The following is a 27,161-nucleotide window of genomic DNA, read 5'->3' on the forward strand; positions in this document are numbered from 1 at the left end:
CTGGCAGGTATCAAATTAGATTATCTGCAATTGTATTGCATTTACCGGGTACATGTTTGATTTGTAAGTCAAATCTTTGTAACTTGAGCATAAGTTTAGCCGTACGAGTGTCCAAGGGTTTCAGCGTAAAAGCGGTATAGCAGCACTGTTATCACAATGTACTGTAGTGCTTCTGCCTAGTATGTAACAAGAAAAACATTCACATAAATATAGTATTGCCAAAAGTTTCAATTGAAATACAGAAAACGAGAGCTCATGTAATTTTAATCTACGACTTGCATACGCAATAACAAGATTATCATCATTATTAGGAAATTGCGCTAAATAGCCAGCTAAAGTATGCGCGCACGCATCATTAAAAATATGAAAATTTATAGAGAAGTTGGGTTGGCCTAACGCTGGTGGATTGCTCCCTAAATTTCGTAGTACCTTAAATGCATGTGTTGCATCTTCATTTATTAGGAACGGTTTTTTCTTTTTTTTTAATAATTCGAACAATGGAGCTGCAATAAGAGTATAATCCTTTAAATACCGATGCCTCCATCCGACTAACCCAAGCAATGAGCGTAAATGTTTTCTAGTTCTTGGCAAAGGGAATCAACGTATAGTTTCATTTGACTTCGGGTCCACTTTGATCTCCTTTCCATTTACTAGACGACCTAAAAATTTTATCTCATTCAACAAAAATCGACACTTTTTGAAGTTTCGTGAAAAGTTAGCGGCATCGAATATTTGGAACACTTTGTTTAGATGGTCAAAATGATCATCCAAAGACAAAGAAAAATACAACATGTCATCTAAATATATTATCACAAAATCTCTTGTATTCATTTTAAAGAAACTATTCATGGTTTCTTGGAAAACTGCGGATGCATATCGTAGACCCATTGGGAGAACCAGCATGCAATATTAGCTGCCTAAATAAAGCTCGTGCATTGATAAGAGGAAGGATGCAGATGTACACCATAATAACCTGACGTACAGTCAAATGAAGAGAATACAGGTGCTCCAGTTAATCGTGATAGTAAGTCATTAATTGCTTCAACTTGTACACACGGCGAGATAACTTTTGCATTTAAACCTCTTAAATCCAGGACTGGACGTACTCCACCTGTAGCTTTCCTAACGCAATGTACTGGATTTGTATAGGGAGATGGCATTTCTGCAGCAATGACATGATCGATCCATTTCTGAAGTTCCTGCTCAAATTCTTCTCTGATAGACTGAGGGGGGCTATATATTTTGCCAACGACAGGTGTATTGTCTGTTAATTCAATTTTATAAGACTGTTTTGATTCACCGAGGATATTCGGTGAAAAGATACCTATATTTACATAAAAGAGAGTATAGTTTTGCTTTATTATCTGGACATATGTCTGTACGATCATGCACATATCTATGTAACTCTTCCTCCGTGATATTAGGCTCAGTTACCTTACAGAAATTAACTTCTTCTACTGCTGTTGGAATTTGGCAACTAGCATTCCGAAAATAGAACATGGTATTACATGATTGGTGCCCAACGTCAGAAATCGATAAATAGATTTCTGTAGGTTTAGTTAAACTAATGCACACTAAATTTCCTTGATTGTCAGTTAATTACAAGCGTTGATTTCCACTATCAATTACGGCATTGAATTTTTGTAAGAACGGACTTCCAACTAATGAATCAGGTCGCATAGCCCTCATAATAATAACTGGTACCTCAAACAGATGTTCATTAATACAAAAATTCAACATCTGCATTCCTTTTAGTTTGAAGTTACTGTCTCCAGTAAATGTTGCTACTTTTACAGTGTCATATTTTAGTAATTTGGCAGACAAAATTTCTCTTGAATTTCAAACCAGACTCGTTCACTAAACAAGTTCAACTCAGCTCCTGAGTCTATGATCGCCGTTAAATTTACTCCTCCAACGCTGTAAGATACTGTGGGAGAAGGAAAATAATAATCATCATTCTCCAGTTTATCTTGTTCAGGATCTTCAGTAACTACAAATAAGATATTATACAACAACGGACACTCAACTTGCACAGGGGACATTAGTTGCGCGCACCCCTCTTCCCCCTCTACATACGGATGCGCGTCTCGTTTCCGTGTTCACTAACATTAGATACTTCATTGCTAACGAATAACGCGTTAGCAGCTTGCAACATTGCCTCCGATATTTGGTAACCCATATCATTTCCAATCGATTTTCTTTGTCTGGTATTAAATGAGTTATTAAATCTTCCACGGTAATTCCAAGGACCAGTATTTCTTCGCGCGAAGTATCTTTTGTTATTACCTGATCTCGTGTAACTGGCTTCTGTTTGACATTGCGTGTTACGAGACTCAGATCTAAAGTTATTTTGAGCCATTCGTATATACGGAGTTTTTGTATTGGTATTACGTCTTGAATTAACGCTCCCTTGGTTCGCTTCAGCTTCTGCTTCCGCTGAGTTGATCTCAATAACACTCAACAAAACTTCTTCCACTGTTTTTACTTTCGATAACCTTAAAATCTTAGCTTCTTCCAACGGAAGACACGTTAACAGAATATGACGGAGCTCTTTCGCGTCATAGTTCACAGCTATATTGTGATATTTCTCCACCATACTTAATGCGAATTCAAGAGTATTAGGATATCTGAATTTATCGTATCTCGTATTACGCAGCTGACGTTTCTGAGCCTGCTCAAGTTGTGTTGACATATACTGATCCTTGAAATGTTGTTCAAATTCATCAAAAGAAGTTACAGTATCTGCTATAATTTCAACCAACCGATCGCCGCTCGTGTTAAACACTGAGGTATTATAATGAGCTTTTCGGCGTCTGAAAGATTATACAATTTCGAGAGTCGATTAAACTCTTTCAAGAAATTTTTCGCCGCTCCAGGGGTTAATTGTCCACTATATCGTGGGAAATCGCGCAAGTATTTTGCTTTTAACATACTGTTAGACGTATATTCGTTATTTGCAATTATTCTGCTCTCTTTAGGAGTCTCTTTAGTAATATGATATATCGGTGACTGTCTTATAGGACTATGGACTTCTTCCCTAGTAATAGTTTGTTCTTGCAATTTACGAATTACATCTTCAAAATCTAAATGTGGAGTTGGCTGAAAATGATCCCGATCACTCCCACAATTGTCAACTCGAAAACGGTTGTTTCCGGTCTGAAAAAAGGAATCTGCTTTTCTGATACAGCACATCTACAACCAGATTCAAAAGTACTCATTACAGTAGAAACTGTTGAAGTTACCGTAGTATTACTAGAGGTAAATGCCAGTATTGATACAGAGAGCGTCTCGTTATCTGAGGATTTTGGAAAAGGTACACGAATATAATCAATATGATTGGTATCAAAATTATTATCTGCTTTTTCATACTTACGCTTTATAGCATCTACTTCCTCTTGCAACAGTTTATACTAACGGTCTATTACTTCGTGACAATGTTTACAACTATTCTCTATTCTTTTTATGTTCTCATCCGTCATTTTAAGGTTTGCTTTTAGTACATCAACTTCTCTTTCTACTTCCTGCGATTGCTTTTTGCACAGAACCATAACTGCTTTTAAACTTCCCGAATCTTCCGACTGTTTTTCCATTTTCTTATTTATTTCCAGAAATTTTTGGTCCAAACGTGCTACTTCCTTATTCAATTCAGTTTTCCAGTCCTCTCTCACCTCCTTCATTTGATTACTCAATTCTGTAAATTTTTCATTTATATCCGTCCTATTCTGAGCATATTTTTCTCGCAAAATTTTTGTTTCTTCGCCTAAAGTATCAAAGCGCTGATTGGTATCCTCACTTAAAGCATCAAAGCGCTGATTGGTATCCTCACTTAAAGCATCAAAGCGCTGATTGGTATCCTCACTTAAAGCATCAACGCGCTGATTCATTATCAGGACCAAATCTTCCAAAGTAAATTTTGATTTCTCAGTCGCCTTTGTCTTCTCTTTTGAACCGTCTCCTTTATTTGTTTCCGGCATTCTTGGAATACCAGTCTACTTCAGAATTACTAAATTCGTCGTATCTATCATTATCAACATTTACACAATTAAAATGGTACCATCTGTGGCAACGTCCGCACATAATGGAATTCTCCACTTCATCATTTTCCAGTCTTTCCACTGCAACATGCATAATTTTCACTGGAATCACCAGCTCTCAGTCTTTCCACTTTCTTAGCCCTAGGCATTTTCTTCTTTCAAAGTCTTATTTATTATTTCCCCCGATGATTGTGAATGTCAGATGTAAGCTTTACTTCTGTTGTTTCTTTTGCCCAACTTTCAATACATCACTACGGGAGTAATATATAGATGGTACTCTGCTCCAAATCGTCGTGCTTACTGTCGCCATTTTGTAATGAGCCTCTCACCTCTCTATGTTATTATTAAACCTCTCATAACAGGATGGATCCTGTTTCGCTCATGGGAAGCTTGTAATTGGGATTAATTTATCAGACTTCGACTTGAAGTGCAAGTTCGGCACGAGTAGTGAGTTAATCGAACAGTTGAAGTTCCTTTGTTAAAAAAAATAAAACCAAGCTATCTAAAAATTTCTAATGATGAAAATAACTAATTATTTTGCAAGGAATAATAATTTCAACCTTTCTTCTAAGAAAAACGTTTTGTTACATCTTCTTCTCACAATCCATTAGAAGAAGAAAATTACACCTACTCGGTATTTAAAGAGATGACATGGTCTCTAGTACATAAAGCTTATAAACATGAATGCAAAATTCTAAAAAAAATTAATACATTAAAATAACATTCAGTAATCAAAATTAAACAAATAAATATGCCAATAATTAAACATTGAATACAAATATTTAGACAAAAACTGGAACAGAACTAACAATCTGTTACAAGTACCATTTGAAGTGTCTGAATATGAGTTATGAAGAGAAGCTGTCACTGTCGCTTGCTTCTGGAGGAAGTTGAGATACCAGGTGAAGTAGTTGAATTTAGCCTGAGAAGCTGAGTTTCACGAAGAAATCGAAGAACGTCTGGTGCTGTAAGCAGTGTTGCCAACAACCTCTGAAGAAAATAGGCTAGATGGCCTTCAGGAATAAGCTTTTTTACGCAAAAAAGGCTAGATTTTGAACCGCTAACCTATAACCCACATTGTAGATTTTAAACCCCATTTCTGTGTGTAGTGAGTTATATTAAAATATGAAATGTTGAATTTTATTCGAAGAAGACTAACAAGCAACATACATGACTAAATTAAATAAAATCCATCAACTCATCTGATTTGTGAAAATCAGCAGCCATATTATCACTTTAATTGAAAAAAGTCATCATCGATGACATCGCAGTTAGCCGAAGCGCTGGAAATGGATGCACAATCGTTGGATTGTGGATTGGTTGTGTTTGTGTAGCCTGCCATTGTCCGAAGTTTCAGTAGTACTTCTTTCGGCAGGCCATAGTTCTCATAAACACTTCTTATTTATCCGTACATCCACATGAATCATCATGAATGCAGTGAGATTTATGAAGCTAATTAGATATCCTATTTGTTTCCTTAATAAACAAAAGAATCTTTGTAGCTTGAAGAAACGAACAGCTTACTAAATTTGTATTAGAAAACTCTCATTCTTGTAATGAAATGTGAAAATTAAAATAATTAAAAAGTAGCAAATAATGGGGCAATTACGGGAGCGATATTGAAATTCTGAATCAATAAATATTGTTAAATAGTTGTAAATCTGTGGATTGGGAGAGAGAAGAAGAATAAAAAAAAATGTTGCGTAATAAAATACCCTCTGTCTAGAGAAATCAATTAATACGATGATATGTAATGACAAATAGGCTATTTAAAAAATAATACTTTATTTTGAAAGAAAAAAGTATTTTTACAATTAGTTTAACGGCTAATGAAAAGGCAAAAATGGAAAAAGAGTTTCATAAAGTAAGCTATATTTAAGGCTATAAGCATTTCGTCAATGTGTATGGCAAAATACCTTTCCAAATAGGCTAGACTTAGCCAAAATAGGCTAAATTGGCATCACTATCTGCAAGAGATTGGCCCCGATATGCATCCGAAAATATTAAAATATCATTAATACTGACAATCGAGAGAAGTAACGTTCCTCTAATATCTAAGGCTCATTTACCTCCAAATAGAGCATAAGACAGAGAGGAAAGCAAAAATGTTATACCATCAGGTATCACTACACTTCCATATTTGTGCATAATAATTGTACAATAGCCACAACTAACTCTGAAAAGCAATCTAAAATGAGCTATAGCCTAGCGGTTGTTGTGGAAAACAATGCATATTTCAAAAGTGACATGAATTACCAAGTGGGGTATACTTGCACCTCACTCTAATAATTTGGAAATATTTGGAAGATAATTAATTTAATACAATTGTCTTCATCGTAAAAAATTTCCGTAAATAATTAAAGTTACTTACTCTCATCCTTGTGGAAATATTTTTACAACAGTATCAACAAAATAATAAGCATTGGGGTATGTTTGTACCCCACTTGGTAAAGAGAAGACTAAATCCCCGAAACTGTCCTTTCGTACGGCAGTGTCCTAGGAATTTTAACTGGCAGTTTTTTTCTCTCTTGTATTGTTATTTTCTCCCTAACTTTAGTAGATACTCTCATTAGCTTTACATTTCATCCAGCTGATTTTATTCTCCGCAAGATATTTTGATATCTTAGGCCTCTTTCACACTACACGCCGTGCCATAAACGGTGCGGCGCTGTGTATACAAATTCGTGCCGTGAAAAATACTGTTTTTTCGTGAACTTCACGGCAGCTTTCTTTGCCGGCAAAACTGATATGTCGTTTTAACGATAGAGACAGTATGGATGATCGAGATAGGTTATTATATTTGTACTTTTTCTACTTAAAATCTAAAAGACGAAGGCACAGAGAAAGAAAATGTGTTCATTTCTTGAATATTCAAAGACCTGTAGGTGGTACATTTGTGTTATTAGTTAGTGACTTAAGAAGTGATGTGAAAGGAAGTTTCTTAATTATTTTCGTATGTCAATAGCAATCTTTGATGAGTTGTTGGAGAAAATAAAAAGACAAATTTTCAGGCAAAATACTCACTTAAGACATGCCATTTCACCGACTGAAAGACTTGCCGTAGCTCTCGCAAGCAACTGTTGTTTCGTTCTTGTACTAACATAAATCTAAAGATTTGTCCGATAGTATGGGCCTTTCCTTCACCAAACAAATTAATATATCTATATCTATATCTATATCTTCCATGGAATCCATTTCTTAAGATAGCCAAAGGCAAATCCTTTTATCACCTTTCAATAAACTAGCAAACAGAATTTTGTCAGGTGCACGCCATCTAGTCTGCAGAGAACCATAAAAGACAATAGTAATCAACCTGCCGTGTACGGCACGATGCAGCGCCGCGTCTTAAAGGGCGCCGTTATGTTTACGAAACGCCGAGCCCGGATGATCTGAAAAGCCTAAAATATTCTAATGGTAATCAAATAATCACAGCGCGGTGCCGGGCCGGCACTTGACAAACACCGCATAATCTGAAAGGGGTCTAAGTATTCATTCTTTTAGTTCGGGACTTCATAAGACGTGCTAGCAGTGTATCATTATAACACCGTGCAATGTTAGGAGGATGAAGTTACATTATGTCAGATACTTTCAAACATGTTCTGTACAATAAAGATGTATACGCTAAGGGTTGATAGTTTGCGTGCGACAGAGAATATGATAAACATAATTAAAATTTCAACAATGTTAAATCAGGCATCAAATCACGTTTCTAAATTAATTCGACCATGAGGTAAGTAGCTTGTTATTTCGGTTGATGGCGCGGCACATAGAGTGGGAAAAAGGGGGACGGGAGAATCATCCATCGGCGATCAAACAATCCAATGAGAAAGGACTCCGAGTGACCTAATTCGCATGTATGTTTCAATACTAATCCAATGACTATGGAGGGACAGGGAGGTGGAGGGGGGAAATTTGGTTGAGCAATTTCCGGTCAGTAATGCACCATAGGTAATCCGAGGCTATTTCTGGACTAAAGAGTTTTTTCTAAATCCATTTTTCGCTTTATTGAAACAAAAAGTCAGTTTTTTGTACTTTTTTTTAAAAAAAAATACTGTTTCCTTTACTACTAAAATGAACAAGTATTAATTTTGAGTTCAGAGTATGATTTCGCACGTCTTTGTATATTTCATTTCCGCTTAATAATTCTGCAATAATAATACTGAAACCTCTCAAATGGTAGAATATTTAGAACTTTATTTTGTATGCTACGCTCTTTATCTATGTTCAGCAACTTAATGACTTGGCTTTCTTCTAGGTGGTTTTATGCTTCTCTTTCATCTTTCATTGTTTCTGAAATGGACCGTAATGTTTTAATGGAATTTTATACTGTATTATTATACGAAATTATTATAATACTATTAGCATTTCAGAAGAAAAGATGTCCAAAGATGAGCCATGTACAGTCAGAGACAATACTTCTTTCCGTTTGGTAAAATTTATTTTGGGAGTAACGATTGTATGGTTGGAATGTATAGAAAATTACATTGTTTTTTAATTTACTGAAAACTGTACTCAAATTGTCCTTTCATTTTGAAATTGTTTACGAAACTAATTTCAGCAAACGGAAAGATTTTTTGTCTCTGACTGTACCAATAAATAAATTTCATTGAGCTGAATAGAATTATATAGATATGAGCAGGGGTAAAAGTGAGGGGGGATGCAAGAGTACGCCGTTCTCGCACTTCAGAAAAATATTTCCGGCGTACCTCCAATTCCTAAAAAAAAAAAATACAGTGGACAAAGACAGGAAGTAGGAACGACGTGCTGTCATGCGTCCCCCTACATTTTCAGATCCACTTTTACCCCTGGATATGAGTATAAATCCTCATGCGTACCTTTCGAGAAAATCACCAAAAGTTATTTTTTTGTAAACCTAAAAAACGTTTCTGTACGACAATCACGCCATCTGTGAAGATAAAACTGATACTGAAGAATATTCTCACTAAGCGTTTCATTATAACATTAGTAAGACGCAATTGGTTAGTAAAATATACCTCAAAATCAGGGGTAAAAGTGGATTTGAAAAGTAGGGGGACGGTAGGTAGGGGCATAACGTCACGACATTCCCCTGCCTATCTTTGCCCATTCTAATTTTTTTTAGGAATTGGGGGGACGCCGTACATATTCTTTGGAGGTGAGGGGACGGCATATCCCCGTGTTCCCTCGAACTTTTACCCCTGCTCAAAATTATGATTAAAACTCTTAGAAACTCTTATTAAAAAAGAAAACTATAATATTATCCAAAGATTAGACATGTTTGAATCACTAGACCACCTCCAACTGGACAAAATAACGTGCTTGATGATAAATTCTCACCTGGTAGTTTCCGAGAAAATGAGAACAAAAAAAGAACAACTAATTTCTATGGCGTTTAAAAGGCATATCGTGTGTTATCAATGTTAATTGGATTAATTATTTATTCTGTTGTATCATATTGTTTATTTATTTACGTATTGTTTATTTATTTACATATTGTTTATTTATTTATTTACGTATTGTTTATTTATTTACACATTGTTTATTTATTTATTTATTTACGTATTGTTTATTTATTTACATATTGTTTATTTATTTATGTTTAGGCTCATTGATAGAGCGTTCACCTCTGGTGCTTGCGGTCTCGGGTTCGATCCCAGCCTCCACCAAGTGAATTTTTGGTGAACAAACACCATGTACGTGGGTTTTCTCGGGGTTCTCCCGTTTCCTCTCATTTTCTTCATTCCATCATTTTTCATCCAATACTCATCATCACCGTCTTCTTTAGCCTAACCTGCATAACCGCGGGACGTAAAACTCAAAGATTTAATTTCATTTTTATTTATGTTAAAAAATACCGTTAACTAGTGCATTTTATATAATCTTATTTGTCTTCCCCTACACGTACTGCCATAACTTATACATTTTATCCTAACGATTACCTAAATAATCCTAATAGCGACATAAATAGTACTTCTGATATTATAAATTAGAACAAGTGAATGGCGGTCAAAACACACTGTCTCGCAGCCTTAGTACTCTCAGTTGACGTGCACTTTTAAATCAACCAGGTTATGTTTTCAATAGTGAACTCGTTTTATGGAAACTCTCGATCTATTACAAGATAGTTTTCTAAGTAAAACCATTTTCATTAAATGAAATAGCAAAGTTTAAGCGAAAAACTCCTTCTGCTCTCAACATAGAACTGAAAAAAAGAAAAAAACATTTCGACAGCGTACGTACTTTGAGCTCTGGACCAAACTATAATTAGGCCTACGACTGAAGACAACAGGAGAGTGGTGAGAGTAAGCGACGATCTCCCCAATTCTCTTACCCCTTCATTGACAGCACTATAGCCGATCAAAATATGAAAGGTTTCATTGGGACACGCTGTGTTCTTGAGACATGTTATACTAACCAGTAAGTGAATAATGTCTATAGTTTCTATAGTTAAATTCATTTTTCTTCAAGAGTTATTGCGTAGAGTAACGAACGTAAGGAAACGAACTAACATAGAATGTTTTAAGAAGTCCCATCACGGCAAAATTAAAATACCGGTGATAGATCATCGAAATGTGGAACAAGATTGCCCTAGACAATATTATTTTGCATGAGGTACTTTTATCACGAGTCACCTAGTAACTTTCCATTGGTAGCCATGTAGAAACGCGAAAATAAATGCTGATTTTCTAAATGGCTGGAAATCGAAAGCAGATAAGTGAGTCGTGATAACGGTATGTCATGTAAAATAAAATTGTCTAGGGAGTTTTTGTTCTACATTTCGATTATCTTTTATCCATTTGAATGTATCACATGATTACTGTAAAGTTAGTGGTATTTTAATTTCGCCGTGATGGGGTTTCTTAAGGTCCACTAGCGTGATTCTAAGAAGGACTTTAGCATTGTCTGTCTGAAACGTCCTTTCTGAGCACAGAGTGAATAGACTTATGGAAATATTAAAATTCTTTCTCCCCTTTCAATGAGCAATTGAATTGATTTTGAGTTTAACGTCACTTTCAACAGCAAGGATATATGAGACGGGACCTACTGATTAACGTAGAATCGGAACCACATGAGCTCCTGCCGCCGGGAATCGAACCGGGTCTCCCAAGCCGAAAACTTCGTACGCTAACCTCTTAGCCACAGAGGAGCTCCTCTTTCAATAAACATATGAACGAAAGTGTTACTTGCGTTGTACTGATTAGGCAGTTATTAAGTGTTGCCTAATTTCTTAGCCCCTGTTGTTACATGTAAGCCTCTTTCCAGCCCTGACCTTGGGACACTACGTAAAGATGTCTTATCCACACAGTACTTTTTTTTTTTTTTTTAAATTATGTCTACCAGGTTTGGTTGAAATAGCTCATGGAAATCCAGAGTTACATTTGAACATTTATGTATATTCCAATAACAACAAGTACCGGTACTACTACAATTATTAATTAAACAACAACAAGTACTAAACAATTGTTGCCATAACAACAACAATAATAACGGAAACATTTCTCTGGTCGTGTTTCTCTTTACATTGTTCATCAACTATAAATGATGCTTATTTCATTATTAATTATCCATCAACGATTTCCGACCTTGATATCAAACGGTTCGTTATAGAAAATAAACCGAGTCATATATAGACAGGTATTTATATAGATAGATAGATAGATGTTTGTGTGTGTTGAAATGTGAGATGTATATAAGAACTTTGTTTGCTGTCTGTCTCATTCAGAAACTCACATGGTCAAACACTTCAGACACACAATTGCAAGGAAAACAATAATATACACACATACAAACTATCATACTCTCGCTCATTCAAGAAGAGTTTTTTTTAAAAAAAAATCCAAATTTTACTTATATAGAGGAGACTGAAAAGGGGCAATAACATGCCCCTTTTATATATATGAGTAGATACACATGATTATACTTTATAGTTATATATCTATATCTATCTATCTATCTATATATCTATATCTATATCTATATCTATATCTATCTATCTATCTATCTATCTATCTATCTATCTATCTATCTATCTATCTATCTATCTATCTATATATAGATAGATAGATAGATAGATAGATAGATAGATAGATAGATAGATATAGATAGATATATAGATATAGATATAGATAGATAGATAGATAGATAGATATATGTGTGTGTGTCAAAACTATACACTATGAACGTACGTTTGATTTCTCTCTCTCTACGCTCGAAGCACCATGTAATAAAACCATTCATTGATTTGTTACACAGATCGTAAATCGTTCTATGCGATTCAAATATTTAAAAAAAAAAAAAACTCTTCTTTCCTTCCAAATTTTAAATTTATTTCTCCTATTTGGTAACACTCATCCATATATATATATATATATATATATATATATATATATATATATATATATAAGTGTCGGGTGAGGGATGTTTGTGTGTGTGATTAATCTATCATAATGCTAGTACTCTAAAGTCATCTACATGCTTAAATTTCTATATGCATTTTTTTTTATTCCTGTGTATTATGTGTGTGAATCTGAAATACTGGTTGTTTTAGGTGGGGGAGAGTGAAAACAAATGGGAAGTAGCGGATAAGTGATACCTGGCATTGTTCAAAAGAGATAAGGCACTTTTTAGGCTAATTTTCTTCTCACTTAAAAACAATTATATATATATATATATAGAGGGAGAGAGAGAGAGAGAGCGAGAGAGAATATCAAAGGATACGGCAATAAAAATAAAATCTGTTAGATTTTTTATTTTAAAAATAATTGAATATTGGTAAAAAAAAAAAAAGAGAGAGAGATATGGAATGGTCTCCGACCTTTTTCAAACGGCGGCCTCTAATAAGAACATGATAATTTCTTGTATCTTTCGTTAGCTGTACTTACTGTATATACTCTTGTTAACCCAGATTGGATTCTAAAGGTGGTAAGTTGGTTAATTATTTGCCTCTTTTTCTATATCATTAATATGTAGAACAAAAAATTAACAGCTTCACTCTTATTGTTCTTCCGTTATGTAAAATCAGGAATTAACAACATACTTATGTTTTATTTCTAACTAAATATTTTCCGACCATGTAACCACTTGTGCGAAAGGCTACAATGTATGGAACTGTACATTATGTGTTGACATCTTGTTGCATTCTCATCGCGGAGCAATTGTGTCCATGATTCTGACGTTCGTAGTTAAGCTCTGCCTGGACGAACCGTCTATTTGTGTCTCACGGTCATTTCTCGTACCTTTAAGTTACTTGGTAGTTTGTTTCCATTGACTCAAGTGATAGATTTTAAAATCTTGACTCTCTTCTTAATTTTATCAGAGAGAGTCTTGGTTCTGTCCCGTATGAACCCAATGGTCCGGGCTTATTCCTCACTAGATTGCGTAAAACACCGCTGGAAAGAGCTGAACAAATATCGTAAAGATATTGCTGGTCCAAGCTTAAATCTGTTATCAGAAATCCAGTCGTGGTGGTTAACGACGGCATGTCGAGGTCTGAGGCTGTATGTAAGCATGCCCCAACCCTCTTAACAATTGCAGCTTATTGCAACGTATATAATGAAGATGTACGCCCCGGTATGGTTTGGAATCATGAAGTAACTATTAATAACTGACGGTGCACGACACTTCTGGAACATAATCCACTTGTCCCGATTTCTCCCATATCACTTGAGAGATCTGATTAATAGGATCATTCAACAAAACGCATTCCTCACCCATCCTTCAGGTATCCTGCTGGCTTTAATAACACAGGACTGCAACCAAAATGCTGTTTGCATAAGTTTAGCTGATTTTTACGCTTCTAGGTGCACCGAAGTCGAAAATGGCACGCGTTTCTTCCTGGGATGTCAAGTTTTTGCAACAATCGAAATGTAACGTGGTCAGACAGATAGCTGGAAATTGCTAAATTGCAAATGCATCACACGAAAATAAAAAAGAAATGGAAGATTAAATGTATTTGTGCTCCCCGAAACATGAAAATACATGTATGTTGGTCCGGATGGGGATCACTGACACACATCGTAATGTGTCATGAATGAGAGTACGAGATTACAAAGAAAAACCAAAAACAATAAATCTGTTCAAAGAACGAATTTAGTAAGATTATATCTTAGATTTGTAAAACGTTAGTAAGTAATTGTAGATACACTGTTTGTTGCTCAAATACGACGAGTACTCGGGGTTTTGTTGGCCCTGATATTAGAAAACTCGTATCCAACAAAGACTTCATCAGTTCAATGACTCCAACTCAAAAACAGGATTGGGTTGCCTTTACTGTTGTCATCAAAACGTTTTTGGGAAACCGAAAGGACCCAAAGTACAAGGAAATGATGGAAAAAAATATCGCACGCGTTCCGAAAACTTGGTTGTTCCGTGAGCTTAAAAGTCCATTTTCTGAGTGAGTGAAGAGCAGGGGGAGCGTTTCCATCAAGATATTAACGAAATGGAACGACGGTATCAGGGGAACTTGAGTGTTAAGATGATGGCAGACTGAATCTTCCGGCAGCCACCTACAAAAGGACAAGCTCCAAACGAAGTTTGACCTTTGAAAAAAGACGACTTCACAAGCAATCTGATTATGGGTGGTATTACTTTTTTTGTCTTCACGTGTCTGCGTGTTTCTGTACATTAATTTGTGTTACGCTGTTAATGGTGTTTCTGTAAATCGCATATTTGTGTTCATATTTTTGTTCAATAATGACCACCCGTTTGTTCTAAACCCAGACGTCCCAGGACAAAACGGTTGTCATTCTTGGATTCAGCGCATCCTTAACACATACGAATCAGTAAACTAAACCGAAACAGATTCTCATTGTTTTATTTTTCAGACCTGTGTAATTGACCAAAACTCGGACATAAGAAATCTTGGTTTATTAGGAATTAAGAGAGCAAGAGGATTGAGAAAAAGCAAAAGATTTCGCACTTTTGTTTTACCAACTATCCATTTTAATGCAAAATAATACTATCCTATGAATGATTCGGGTTCATACACAATCCACGAACCTTCGTTTACCAATGATGTTACAAATGAAGAAGTAGATGACTGTATTTATAAAAATTGCAAAATTCAGGACTTTCCTTGTCACACCCAAGAAGTAGAACACGTTATGAAAATCATCATACAGGCTGCCTTCTTCAGTTTTCGGCGTCAGTTCACGCAATGGCTACTTCAAAGTGAAATTGGAATCTAGAGGTCATATTGCGAACAAAAAGTGACTATAAAGTCCAAGGAGAAAACTAGAAGGAAATCTTGACCTGCCTCTTAGTAAAACCATGTTTCCCAACATAATTTGGAGTGGTTGGACCCAGGCTCGTATCCACCGGAAGGCTAGGGTGTTCCGCCCCCCCCTAAATTTTCACTGGCCTCCTAAAAGTTTCACGGTTGGCTTGCAAATGAACTATAATACGGTGGTGAACTATAATAGGGTTGGGTCGGGCCTCCCCATAAATTCTACCGGGCCCCCCTACATTTTTGGGTGGCTACCGGCCTGGTTAGACCTCGTAGTCCAGCTATCTCCTCGTGCTGAACTCTGGGTTATTTTTAAGGCATAATAACCTATGAACATTAGCGAAGCACTGGACAGTAATTCAGAAACTCTTTGTAATTAGAAAGCCGAATCTTTAATTATCTTTTATATCGGAAGACTTTCGAATAAAACTGAAAGTCAAAACCATTGGAAAACATTAATATAAAAATAGACATTTTTACCCTCAAGTTGACTATTTTGGACCAAAAGCGTACATAAACAGCATAGGAAACCACCCCTGAGGCTTGAATTTAACATATTTGTCTTTTTAATTGCATTGTGGAAACAAATATTGCGTAGCTTTTCCGTTATAGGCGCAACATAAATAAGAATCTCAAACCAACATTGAACCCCTTTACAAAGTATTAAAATAAAATGCTTCTTTGGTAAATCTTTTTGGAATTCTCAAACTTCTTGGTATGAAAGCTACAGGACGCCTAATCGTCTGCAACCAGCCAAACTTGTGTGATGATGAGAGTTATATAATCAGCAAACGCTAGATAATTATTTCTAAGTTGTTAATTTTACAACTAATAAAACGACAAGCTAGTGCAAATATTATGTGCAAATAGTGTATTATCGTCGGATTTACGAAACTAGAAACATTTTTAAAATTTCAAAGTTAATATGGAAATGCATAAAATTTAAGTTACAAGATTTGACCCCAACAAATAGACACAAAAGAAATCTAAGAAAAGCATTGGAATGAAAAGGATTTAGGATTTACATTTCTGGGTTTTTGGCATCTATGGCTTTTTAACCCGTCACGTATGAGAGATGATGTCCCTCGGCGAGCACACTACCCAAGGGAAGGGAAGGAAGGAACCGGCCTGGAACCTATAAGTTAGGTACCATCCCGGCATTTGCCTGGTGTGAATGAGGAAAAAGCTCCCCAAAAATTCATTTAAGATGGCTGGCCTAAAAAAGCTCCTTTACACTTTTTCGCTCGAGTGCCTCCACCTGGAATCGAATCCGGGACTGCTAGCACCGAAGGTCGAGCCACGCTTCGCGGGCCAAGTGAAATGAAAAGGGTAGGAGAAGAAAATTTATGGTAGAATATACTTGCTGGAGCGCGAGGTCATTATGAGATGTTAAACCTCGTGCCAATACTGGTAGAATATAATAATAATAATAATAATAATAATAATAATAATAATAATAATAATAATAATAATAATAATAATAATAATAATAATAATAATAATTAGGGATGCGCACGAGACAAGATTTGTGGCTGTCTCGTCTCGAAAATGTGCTGTAAAAGTGATGTCTCGACTCGAAAAATGTATATTTGTCTATTGGAAGAGCCGTGTCTCGACTCGTCTCGTGCGCATCCCTAATAATAATAATAATAATAATAATAATAATAATAATAATAATAATAATAATAATAATAATAATAATAATAATAATAATAATAATAATAATAATAATAATGAAAATACACACTGGTAAAGGTAGTAAAGAAGATCAAGGAAAATTTACATTTATGAATGAACTTAATGTCAAACATCAACAATACACTAATCTTTTTAAGCCCTCTCATACTCCAAGGATGTGAGGTTATAACCTCAACTATATTTTATGAAACTTCACAAAAAAGTCTTAATCCAGGAATGCAAATAAGCAACAAAATTTTACTAGCCCAAGAAAAAAGCTACTAGTCCACATACCACAATAGAAACCATTTACCTACCTTTGAAATAGATAGTAGTGATATTAAAAACTTGCCCGCATCGATGAACCACTCGCTCCGGGCGAGTGGTTATTTGCATCCATGTCTTAACCTAAAAACACTTCAGTACATATTTCCATCCATAAGATATGGAATATAGGTTGTCACCATCAAAGACACCATTGTCCGTAAAGATATTAACAGACTCACTCTATTAATGAAGTCAGCCACTTTAATCTGTTCTACTTTTCTATTGCATAAAACTAATTTTAAAAAAGAAACTGTTTCGTTCAAGAGTTTATCATGTTGAGTAACGGATATGCAAGTGTACTAATATTACAATCTTAAGCCCCACTAGCGTGATCCTAATTGCTTTACTGAAGAAATAGGGAAGAAAGGCGATAGTTTTTATAGGCTATAAGAAGTGTTAATGGGGTTAAGATATCTGGTTGAAGATAGTAAAAATACCTTTTAGATGATCCCTCGGAGGACATTGGAGTTTAGTTACGTTAACAAACAAGGACTTTGGTTAATGGCAAATTAGAAACGAGTTTTTTTTTCTTAATGAGATATGTCAAATTCTTCTTCTTCTTCTTCTTCTAAGTCTTTTCCCTGTTAGCTGGGATCGGCTTTTCGGATGCGTATTTTCGGAATACACTGAACTCCAGCCATAATTCATTGTGAACGGGTTACGCTTGGCAACAATGTAGGAAAAATAAATGATCGGGATCCTGTTGGTGACATCACATCACCTAAATATAGCACAAAGTAAACGCCAAAAACTGTCAGCCCTCGTAGCCGAGTGAGCATAGCGCACCATGCTAGTAAGGAAAATCATTGTTGGCGTGGGTTCAAACCCTGCTTGAGGAAAGCTTTCCTTTATTTTTTTTAAATTTTGATAACACTCCTTTCGTTAAAATAAGATTAAAAATAATATTCAAAAAGTGATTTAACGATTATTTTTAAAAATGTTCATTAAACTTCTTTCATTAAAATAGGTTTGCCCTTGTACTATACAGATCCATAGTAAAAGAAGTAGTAGTAATAGTAGTAGAAAATAGTAGTAAAAGTAAGAGTAGTAATAGCAGTAATAGTATTAATAATAGTAGTAGTAGTAGTAGTAGGAACGGATTAAAATGCAATTCAGCATTCATTTGTTTCCGTGCGATGTTGCCAAACGTAACTCGCTTACAATGCCTTCTGGCTAGGGCTGAGTGTATTTCGAAAATATGCTTTTTGGATCGCTGTCCTCCATATTTTTATATCTTGTATCATTTCCGCTGTGACACCACACTGTACCATATCGTTCTTAACCAATCTCCTCACTCCTTCTTTCACTGGCTTCCGGGCTCGTTTCCCACTCTTCCATAGCATTTACTTCGTGAACTACGTATTCCAAAGGTATTCTTCTTACATGTCCAAACTATCTCAATCTACTTTCTTGCAGTTTTTCTACTACTGGTCTCAATTTTACTGTTTCCCGGATCACTTCATTCTTTGTTTTGTCCTTGCACACATCCACCACAGTATCTTCATCTCCAAAACATGCAATTTCTGTTCCTCTCTCTTTTCCGCTTCGTATAACAAGGCAGGTCTCACTACCAAGGGCGCCCATCAGAGGGGGCAAGGAGGGGTGTTTGCCCCCCCATAGAGGAAATTATACTTCGCAAGATCGAAAACCCAATAGAATGTTTAGAATAGTTATAGCAAAATTCGAAACTACGTATATTTGAAATGTCGCTTATACTTGCCCACCTCTGGAAATCACAACATGGGCGCCCTTGCTCACTACTGTTTTGTAAACTTTTCCTTTAAAGCGTATTATATTACCCTACTGTCACACAACACTCCTGCTGCTACTTTCCATTTCGTCAAAAGTTGCAAATTCTGCTTTTATTCCTGCATTTTCCTGCAAAATTGATCCGAAGCAGTTTGCCAATAAATCATTAATTATGATAAATGTGTTAGTCACAGAAGATACTAAAACTATGCATGAATAAAGAGTGAGGTACCTAATTTTGTTAATAATTACGGTATGTAAGAATTACACTAGTTAACAAAGGTTTTGTTACATAAAAGGAAATACCTGTTCTTAAAGGAATTTTTTGCGCTGAATTCGAATATGCACTCGGTTTTTCTCCATCACGTACGATTTTCCCGTAACAGAGGGATTTTCGGGAAAATCCCTCAAAAATTTCCCTTTTCGTTTATTTTACACCCCAAGATCTTGTCCCCTTGCATATACTAACATAGAAATTATACCTAAGTATACTTTTATTCATATTTAACAAACCCTCCAAGTTTCGTAATAATCGCTTTATTCTTTCTAGAGAAATAAATATGTTTGTATGTATACTGTGTGTACTGTTTATTGCACCTTATAGTAATGCTTTCAGATCTCTTAAGTTGAGGTAAAACGTTTTGCTTTATTACCACAAACACATATATAAAATATAATACAATATAATTTACAAGTGTGACAATTTACAATAAACAATGTTGCACATACAGATCTTTTTTATGTGCTTTTGTTTATCAAGTTTTCGTTTAGTGACGTCAGGGTGAGTGACGTGTATTACCTTACGCCCTCTAGTGACAATACGTAAGGGCAGTTGTAGCGAGATGCACACACACACAGTTACAGTTCGTGTTATGTATGAGTGCTGTGCGCTGGAAGTTGCTGCTCTGTAGGAAGCAGTCGTATGCAACTATCGTAAAATGCGGTCAACACAGATCGTGTGCTTGTCTAACACAGATCGTGAGTTTAAATAGTAAGTGAAGTGAATATAATTACGTGCTCCGGTGTGATTTTTATAGCTACTGGAAGTTAGTACTGCAGGAAGTTGGGACGTGTATAATATTGGACTCCAGCCTGTGCACAGGACTGACTGACAGTGTAAAAATCACGTCGTATCTTCTAGAAGATAGGAAGATCAAGGGGAGCATTACCTGTAAGAGAAGGTTTTTTCTTTTTATCCACGACGACGAACGGAAACCACGTTTGCGGAAATTGAGGTAAGATACTCACGTACTTTATTTAGTTTTTTTTTTTTTCTTTTTGTAAAATTTCCAACATACTGGTTATGGGCCCAGTGTGCTTAATAAGGCCCAGTGTGCTTACTGAAATTTTTCCGAAATTGCTGTATCTGGTTTTAAGTGCTTGAATAGTGCAACGAACGGCTTACGCATTATTTTTAGGCGTGCTAGTGACATATGCATATTCTAAGTGAAGTGCAACTAGTGTGGTGTGAAGTGCAAATAGATTTATTGCATTTTATGTTTCCTAGTAGTAAAAGTCGAGACGCTTGTATTCAAATACACCTAGTAGGTTAGTTGGTCTGTGTCAGTTTTTTTTTTTCTTTCTTTCTTTAAACACGAAGATGGATTTGTTAAAGAATATAAAGCCGTTATCGTGTGAGAAAGAGTGGCCCATATGGAAAAGAAAAATTAGGGACTTATTAGAATACCATGAAGGGACACTAGAAGTTATCGATGGCAAGTTGCGAAAACCGGAACCGTTAGAAGATTCCGCTTCAGAAGCTCAAAAGAAGAAATATAGAGCAGAGGCTGACGTTTACCGGAAAGCTAATAGTTATGCCAAGTCGATGATAACTAGTGCAGTAACGGATGAAGTCTACCAGAAGATAATGGAGAAAGATACGGCTGAAGAAATGTGGTTAGCTTTAAAGAAGCTATTTGAGGCAAGTTCCACAGATCAATTGTTCAAGATTTGTATGGACTTTTTCGCCTTTTCTTGGAGTGAAAGTGAAGATGTTTCCACACACATAGCTAAATTGAACAGTTTGTGGATGGAACTTAACAGTGGATTGAAGGACAAAGGACATACTGAATTACCGGATCTTTTGTTGATCTGTAAAGTGTTACATATCCTACCCAGTACTTTTGAAACTTTCAAATCAAGTTGGATGTTGCTGACCAAAGAAGTACAACGTACGTTTGACGAATTGACTACACAATTGTGTATGTTCGAAAGGAACTTTGTACAGCGGTCACCAGTAGGCAAGTACAAGGGTGCGTCTTCAGAGCAAGAAGCATTAGTAGTGAATCAACCGAAGCAATTACAGAAGAAGGTGAAGAAGGACGATATCTGTAATTACTGCAGACGAAGAGGGCATTGGGTTCGAACGTGCAAAAAGTGGATTGCAGATGGGAAACCGCCTAAGAATGAGAAGAAGAATCAGAAATCTAGTGAAACCAAGTTGACAATTGTCTATTCTGCGAACGAAGAATGTTCTACAGATGAAAATGGACCTTTCGTTTGGTGGATTGACAATGGTGCAACGAAGCATGTAACACACACACCCGATTTCTTCCTCAATTATCAGAAGTTTGAGAACCCGAGTAGTATTTCAGCAGCAGGTAAAGAGAAGCTGTTTGCATTAGGGAAAGGTGACGTCAAAGTGCTTTCAAAAGTGAAAGGTAAGAAAGTTGACTTAATCCTTACGGATGTGTGGTACGTTCCGAATATTACGAAAAATCTGTTCTCAGTTTTGGCCGCACAGGATAGGAATAGGAATAGTAAATTTACGTCCTCTACCACAGAGTGTTTGTTAGAAGTGGACGGAGTTGCTATCGTTCAAGGCAAAAGAAAAGTACAAGGGGCATTGTTCAAAGCGCAGTTTGAAACAGTACCCTCAAGTAATCGTGAAGAAGTGAATGTTGTGATGTCTGATAAAGCTCTTTTACAATTGTACCATAGCAGATGGGGACATCAGGACAAGCAACATATCAAAGATTTAATGAAGAAAGAGCTGAATATTTCTGTGAAAGATGAAAATGTTCTCTGTGACTCTTGTGTTTACGGAAAAGCGCACAGACTACCGTTTAGTAGTAGAAAACCTTCATCTTCAGTGGGACAGTTATTATCAGCAGATGTCTGTGGTCCCTTTAGTGAATCGTTTCAGAAATACAAGTACTTAGCTATATTCAGAGACGATTATTCAAAGTACAGGTTTGGTGTTTTTCTACATCAAAAATCAGAAGTGAAAGATGCCTTGAAACAGGTGTTAGCCAGTGCCAAGGCAGAAGGACATACCATTAGAGAGTTTCTTAGCGACAACGGAGGAGAGTTCGATAATGCCGAAGTACGGAAGATACTCAAGGAGTATGGCATCCATCAACGGTTCACAGCGCCTTATACACCGGAACAAAATGGGGGTAGTGAGCGTGAGAATAGAACCATTGTGGAAATGGCAAGAACATTCCTTTACTCTAACCAAGAAGTGCAATTTCCGCAAGAGATGTGGGCAGAAATGGCCTCAACAGCGATCTACATTCTTAACAGGACCGGAAAATCTTCACAAAAAGGTGTCAGTCCATATGAACTTTGGAAGAAGAAGAGACCAAGGATTAAGCATATGAGACAGATCGGTTGCAAGTGTTACGTGCACATTCCAGTACAAAAAAGAAGAAAGATGGACAGGAAAGCCAAGCAAGGATATCTCATTGGTTACAATGGAGATGAAGCATATCGAGTTTGGATTAAAGAAGAAAGAAGAGTTATTATCTCCAGAGACGTCATTTTCAAAGAGAGTACACTTGAAGAAACGTCTCGAGAAGAAGTGCAACTACGAACAAGGGACGTTCAGAGTAGAGAACCGGAAGAGATCTCAAAACCTATAGTCAAGCAAGAATCGGCAAAAATGAAAGATGATAAACCGCTAGTGTTTCCCAAGCCGAGTACGGAAGAGAAACTTAATGGTCAGGGCATAGTGTTGCGAGACCGAGCTACTCTGAAGAAACCTGCAAAATACGACGATTATGTGATGGCAGTAGAAGAGTTAGTTAATGACTTAGACAGTCCCAGTTCCTATGACGAAGCCATACAAAGCAAAGAAAGTTTTGAATGGAAGAAGGCAATGGACAAGGAAATGGAGTCGTTGCGCGAGAATGAGACATGGGAACTATGTGATTTACCGCAAGGAAAAAAGGCAATTCCATGTAAATGGGTCTACAAGGTTAAGAATAACCCAGATGGTAGCATTGAGAAATACAAAGCGAGACTAGTGGCGAAAGGTTTTAGTCAGAAGAAAGACATCGATTACAAGCAGACTTTCAGTCCAGTGGCAAAACTTGGTACAATAAGAGCCATGTTGAGTGTAGCAGCGAATGAGGGACTACATCTACTTCAATTTGACGTATCCACAGCTTTTCTCTATGGAAATCTAGAAGAAGAAATATATATAAAGCAGCCAGAAGGGTACCAGGATGGCTCAGAAAAGGTGTGCAAACTTAAGAGAAGTCTGTACGGATTGAAGCAAGCACCCCGTTGTTGGAACAGACGATTTGGTGATTTCTTGTTTAATCAGGGTTTTAAGAAAAGTGATGCTGATCCATGCCTTTTTATTCGGGAAAGAGATACGGATAAAATTCTCTTAATTCTTTATGTGGATGACGGCCTGGTCGCATTTAGTAATAAAGAAAAAGTTAATGAATTCCTAGCGACGCTGAAAAGCGAATTCAAGATAACTGTTCAAGAAGAGGCTCACTACTTCCTGGGATTGGAAATAGAGAGGCGTGACAATGGCGATATCAAAATACATCAGACAGCATACACCAAAAGACTGCTTCACAAGTTCCATTTTGATGCGTGTAGAGCAGTAACAACACCTGTTATTAAAATGAAAACATCTGAAGAAGAAAAGGTAAACAAAGACTATCCTTATCGCAAGGCAGTGGGTTGTTTGATGTATCTCATGCTAGGTACGAGACCAGATATTGCTTACAGTGTGAGTGTGCTTTCAAGAACGCTTGAACATCCTACAGACACTGATGTCATGAGACTAAAACGTGTATTTAGATACATAAGAGGTACTGTTGGGCTAGGAATTGTTTATCAGCATAACAAGAATACAGGTATTCTTGAATGCTTCAGTGATGCTGACTTTGCTGGTTGTGAGAAAACAGGGAAGTCAACCACGGGAGTTCTTGTGCTGTATTCTGGAGGAAGTATAAGTTGGTTGAGTCAACGTCAAAGTATGGTAACAACCTCAACCACAGAAGCTGAACTAGTAGCAGCTACAGAGGCGGCGAAGGAAGTCATCTGGCTAAAACGGCTTTTCCAAGAGCTTACACAGCTGGAAAAGATGCCCGTCATTCAAGTCGATAACAGCGCAGCGGTGAGACTTGCAGAGAACCCGGAATTTCACAAGAGGACCAAACATATTCAGACCAAGCAGTTCTTTATTCGCGAAAAGGTGACACAAGAAGAATTAGGGGTGAACCAGATCTCAACACAAGAACAGCTGGCAGATTTGCTGACAAAGCCTATCATGAGAAATAGGTTAGCATTACTTTGTAACAAGATAGGCCTTGTAAATTAGAACATAGTTAGTTGTACATTAATTGTATATATATGTAAGTACCTTTGATATTATCCATGTATCATAATATTGACGAAAACTTGTCAACAAGGGAAAGTGTTGCACATACAGATCTTTTTTATGTGCTTTTGTTTATCAAGTTTTCGTTTAGTGACGTCAGGGTGAGTGACGTGTATTACCTTACGCCCTCTAGTGACAATACGTAAGGGCAGTTGTAGCGAGATGCACACACACACAGTTACAGTTCGTGTTATGTATGAGTGCTGTGCGCTGGAAGTTGCTGCTCTGTAGGAAGCAGTCGTATGCAACTATCGTAAAATGCGGTCAACACAGATCGTGTGCTTGTCTAACACAGATCGTGAGTTTAAATAGTAAGTGAAGTGAATATAATTACGTGCTCCGGTGTGATTTTTATAGCTACTGGAAGTTAGTACTGCAGGAAGTTGGGACGTGTATAATATTGGACTCCAGCCTGTGCACAGGACTGACTGACAGTGTAAAAATCACGTCGTATCTTCTAGAAGATAGGAAGATCAAGGGGAGCATTACCTGTAAGAGAAGGTTTTTTCTTTTTATCCACGACGACGAACGGAAACCACGTTTGCGGAAATTGAGGTAAGATACTCACGTACTTTATTTAGTTTTTTTTTTTTTTCTTTTTGTAAAATTTCCAACAAACAATAATACAAATGTACCAAAAGGTCATGAAAAGACAATCAAAACTATCACAATATATGAAACTTCCATTGGGTTACAAAAACGTACACTACTTCCTTCTTTTGTAAGAAATGTTGCATTCTCTAACAAGACCCCAACAATAGTCCACCATCATTGAAGGATCCCATCGTCCCTGGTACCTTTTATCCATTGCCATTATATCTTGGTGGAATCTTTCCCCCTGTTCGTCGCTGAGAGCACCTAGGTTAGCAGGAAAGAAGCTGAGGTGGGAGTGCAAAAAGTGGATTTTTAAAGACATCCTACAACCCAACTCTTTGTATTTCTGTATCATGTCCTCTACGATTACTGTGTAACTCTCAGCTTTGTTATTGCCCAGAAAGTTGCGCACAACACACTTAAATGCTGTCCAGGCAGCTAGCTCAGCACTGTTTAACTTGCTGTCAAAGCTATCATCAAGCATTAATTTCCTAATTTGGGGACCAATAAACACTCCCGCTGAAATCTTAGCATCACTCAGGTTAGGGAACTTATCTCGCAAATACTTGAAACCTTCACCAGATGTGTCCATGGCTTTGACAAAGTTTTTCATAAGTCCTAACTTGATATGAAGTGGCGGTAGTAATATCTTATTAGGATCTACCAAAGGAGCGTATTTGACGTTGCATTCTCCAGGTACGTAATTCACTCTAGGTTCCCATTCCTTCACTTCATAATGTTTGTCATCAGCTCGGCTATCCCATAAACATAAAAAAACATTGGTACTTCGTGTAACCGCACTGCAGTCCTAATAAAATACCAACTACTTTGAGATCACAACATATTTGCCAACAACGGTCCTTGTAATTTATAAGATTTAGCAAAGTTGACATGGTGTCATAGGATTCCTTAATCTTCACTGAGTGCGCAAGTGGTATAGAAGGTTTTTTATTTCCATTATGTAAAAGGACAGCTTTAAGGCTGACCTTTGACGCGTCGATAAATAACCTCCATTCTTCTGGAACGTAAGGAATTCCTAGCTCCGCCATCAACCCATTTATATCCGTACATACGCACACATTATCTTGCATTGAGAAATAGCTTGAAAATTGAACATGCCTTTTCCTGTACACTGATATGTTCGTTTCTGCATCCAATAAGTTCCACTGCTGGAGCCTTGATCCCAGAAGTTCCGCCTCTTGTTTTGTCAGGTGCAAATCACGGACTAGGTCATTAAGTTCACATTGCCGGATGAAATGTGGCTCGCGAACACAGTCAGGGATGAACGTTGGATCCTTGGATGTACATGTTGATGTCGATGGTTCATCAAGGTCATGATCATCATCAGAGTCTTTTGGCCATATCTCTTCCCAGTTGGTAGGGGGCTCGGGAAGTGGAAGTTCATCCCCGTGCGGAATAGGTCTAATTGCGGATTTAACGTTGGGATAACTTATTGTGTATTTGCTTTTTTTAGAATGTCCCTTAACTACTGTGAGACAAAAATAACAATCATCCAGATGGTTGGTGGGTTCTCTCCACACCATTGGTACAGCAAATTTCATGAACCTCCGTTTCCCTTTGGCCCATGCAAGTAAAGTGACGTAGCACGACGCACAAATTATGTTGGGTGCCCAAGTTTTGTCCTGATCTCCCACACGACATCCGAAATATTTATAATATGCTAGTTTCACCGATGGTGTAATGGATCTACACTGTCCTTGAACTACAAACTGGCCACACACATAACAAAAACTATTTGGTGAGTTAACACACGAACGCCGTCCTCTTGACGCCATTGTACTGATCACAAACTAAACTTCTGGTCTTAGTTGGGTATAATGCCGTTAAGATCAAACATGAAAGCACTCTTAGCAGCAAAGACAACTTTGAAAGTGAAGTAGTGTTAAACCACACGTCAATATAAAAATGTACAAAACTCCCTCACCAGGTGTCA

This window comes from Thermobia domestica, chromosome 16, assembly GCF_964235325.1.
Source record: "Thermobia domestica chromosome 16, izTheDome1.hap1.1, whole genome shotgun sequence".
In the NCBI taxonomy this organism is placed as follows: Eukaryota; Metazoa; Arthropoda; class Insecta; order Zygentoma; family Lepismatidae; genus Thermobia; species Thermobia domestica.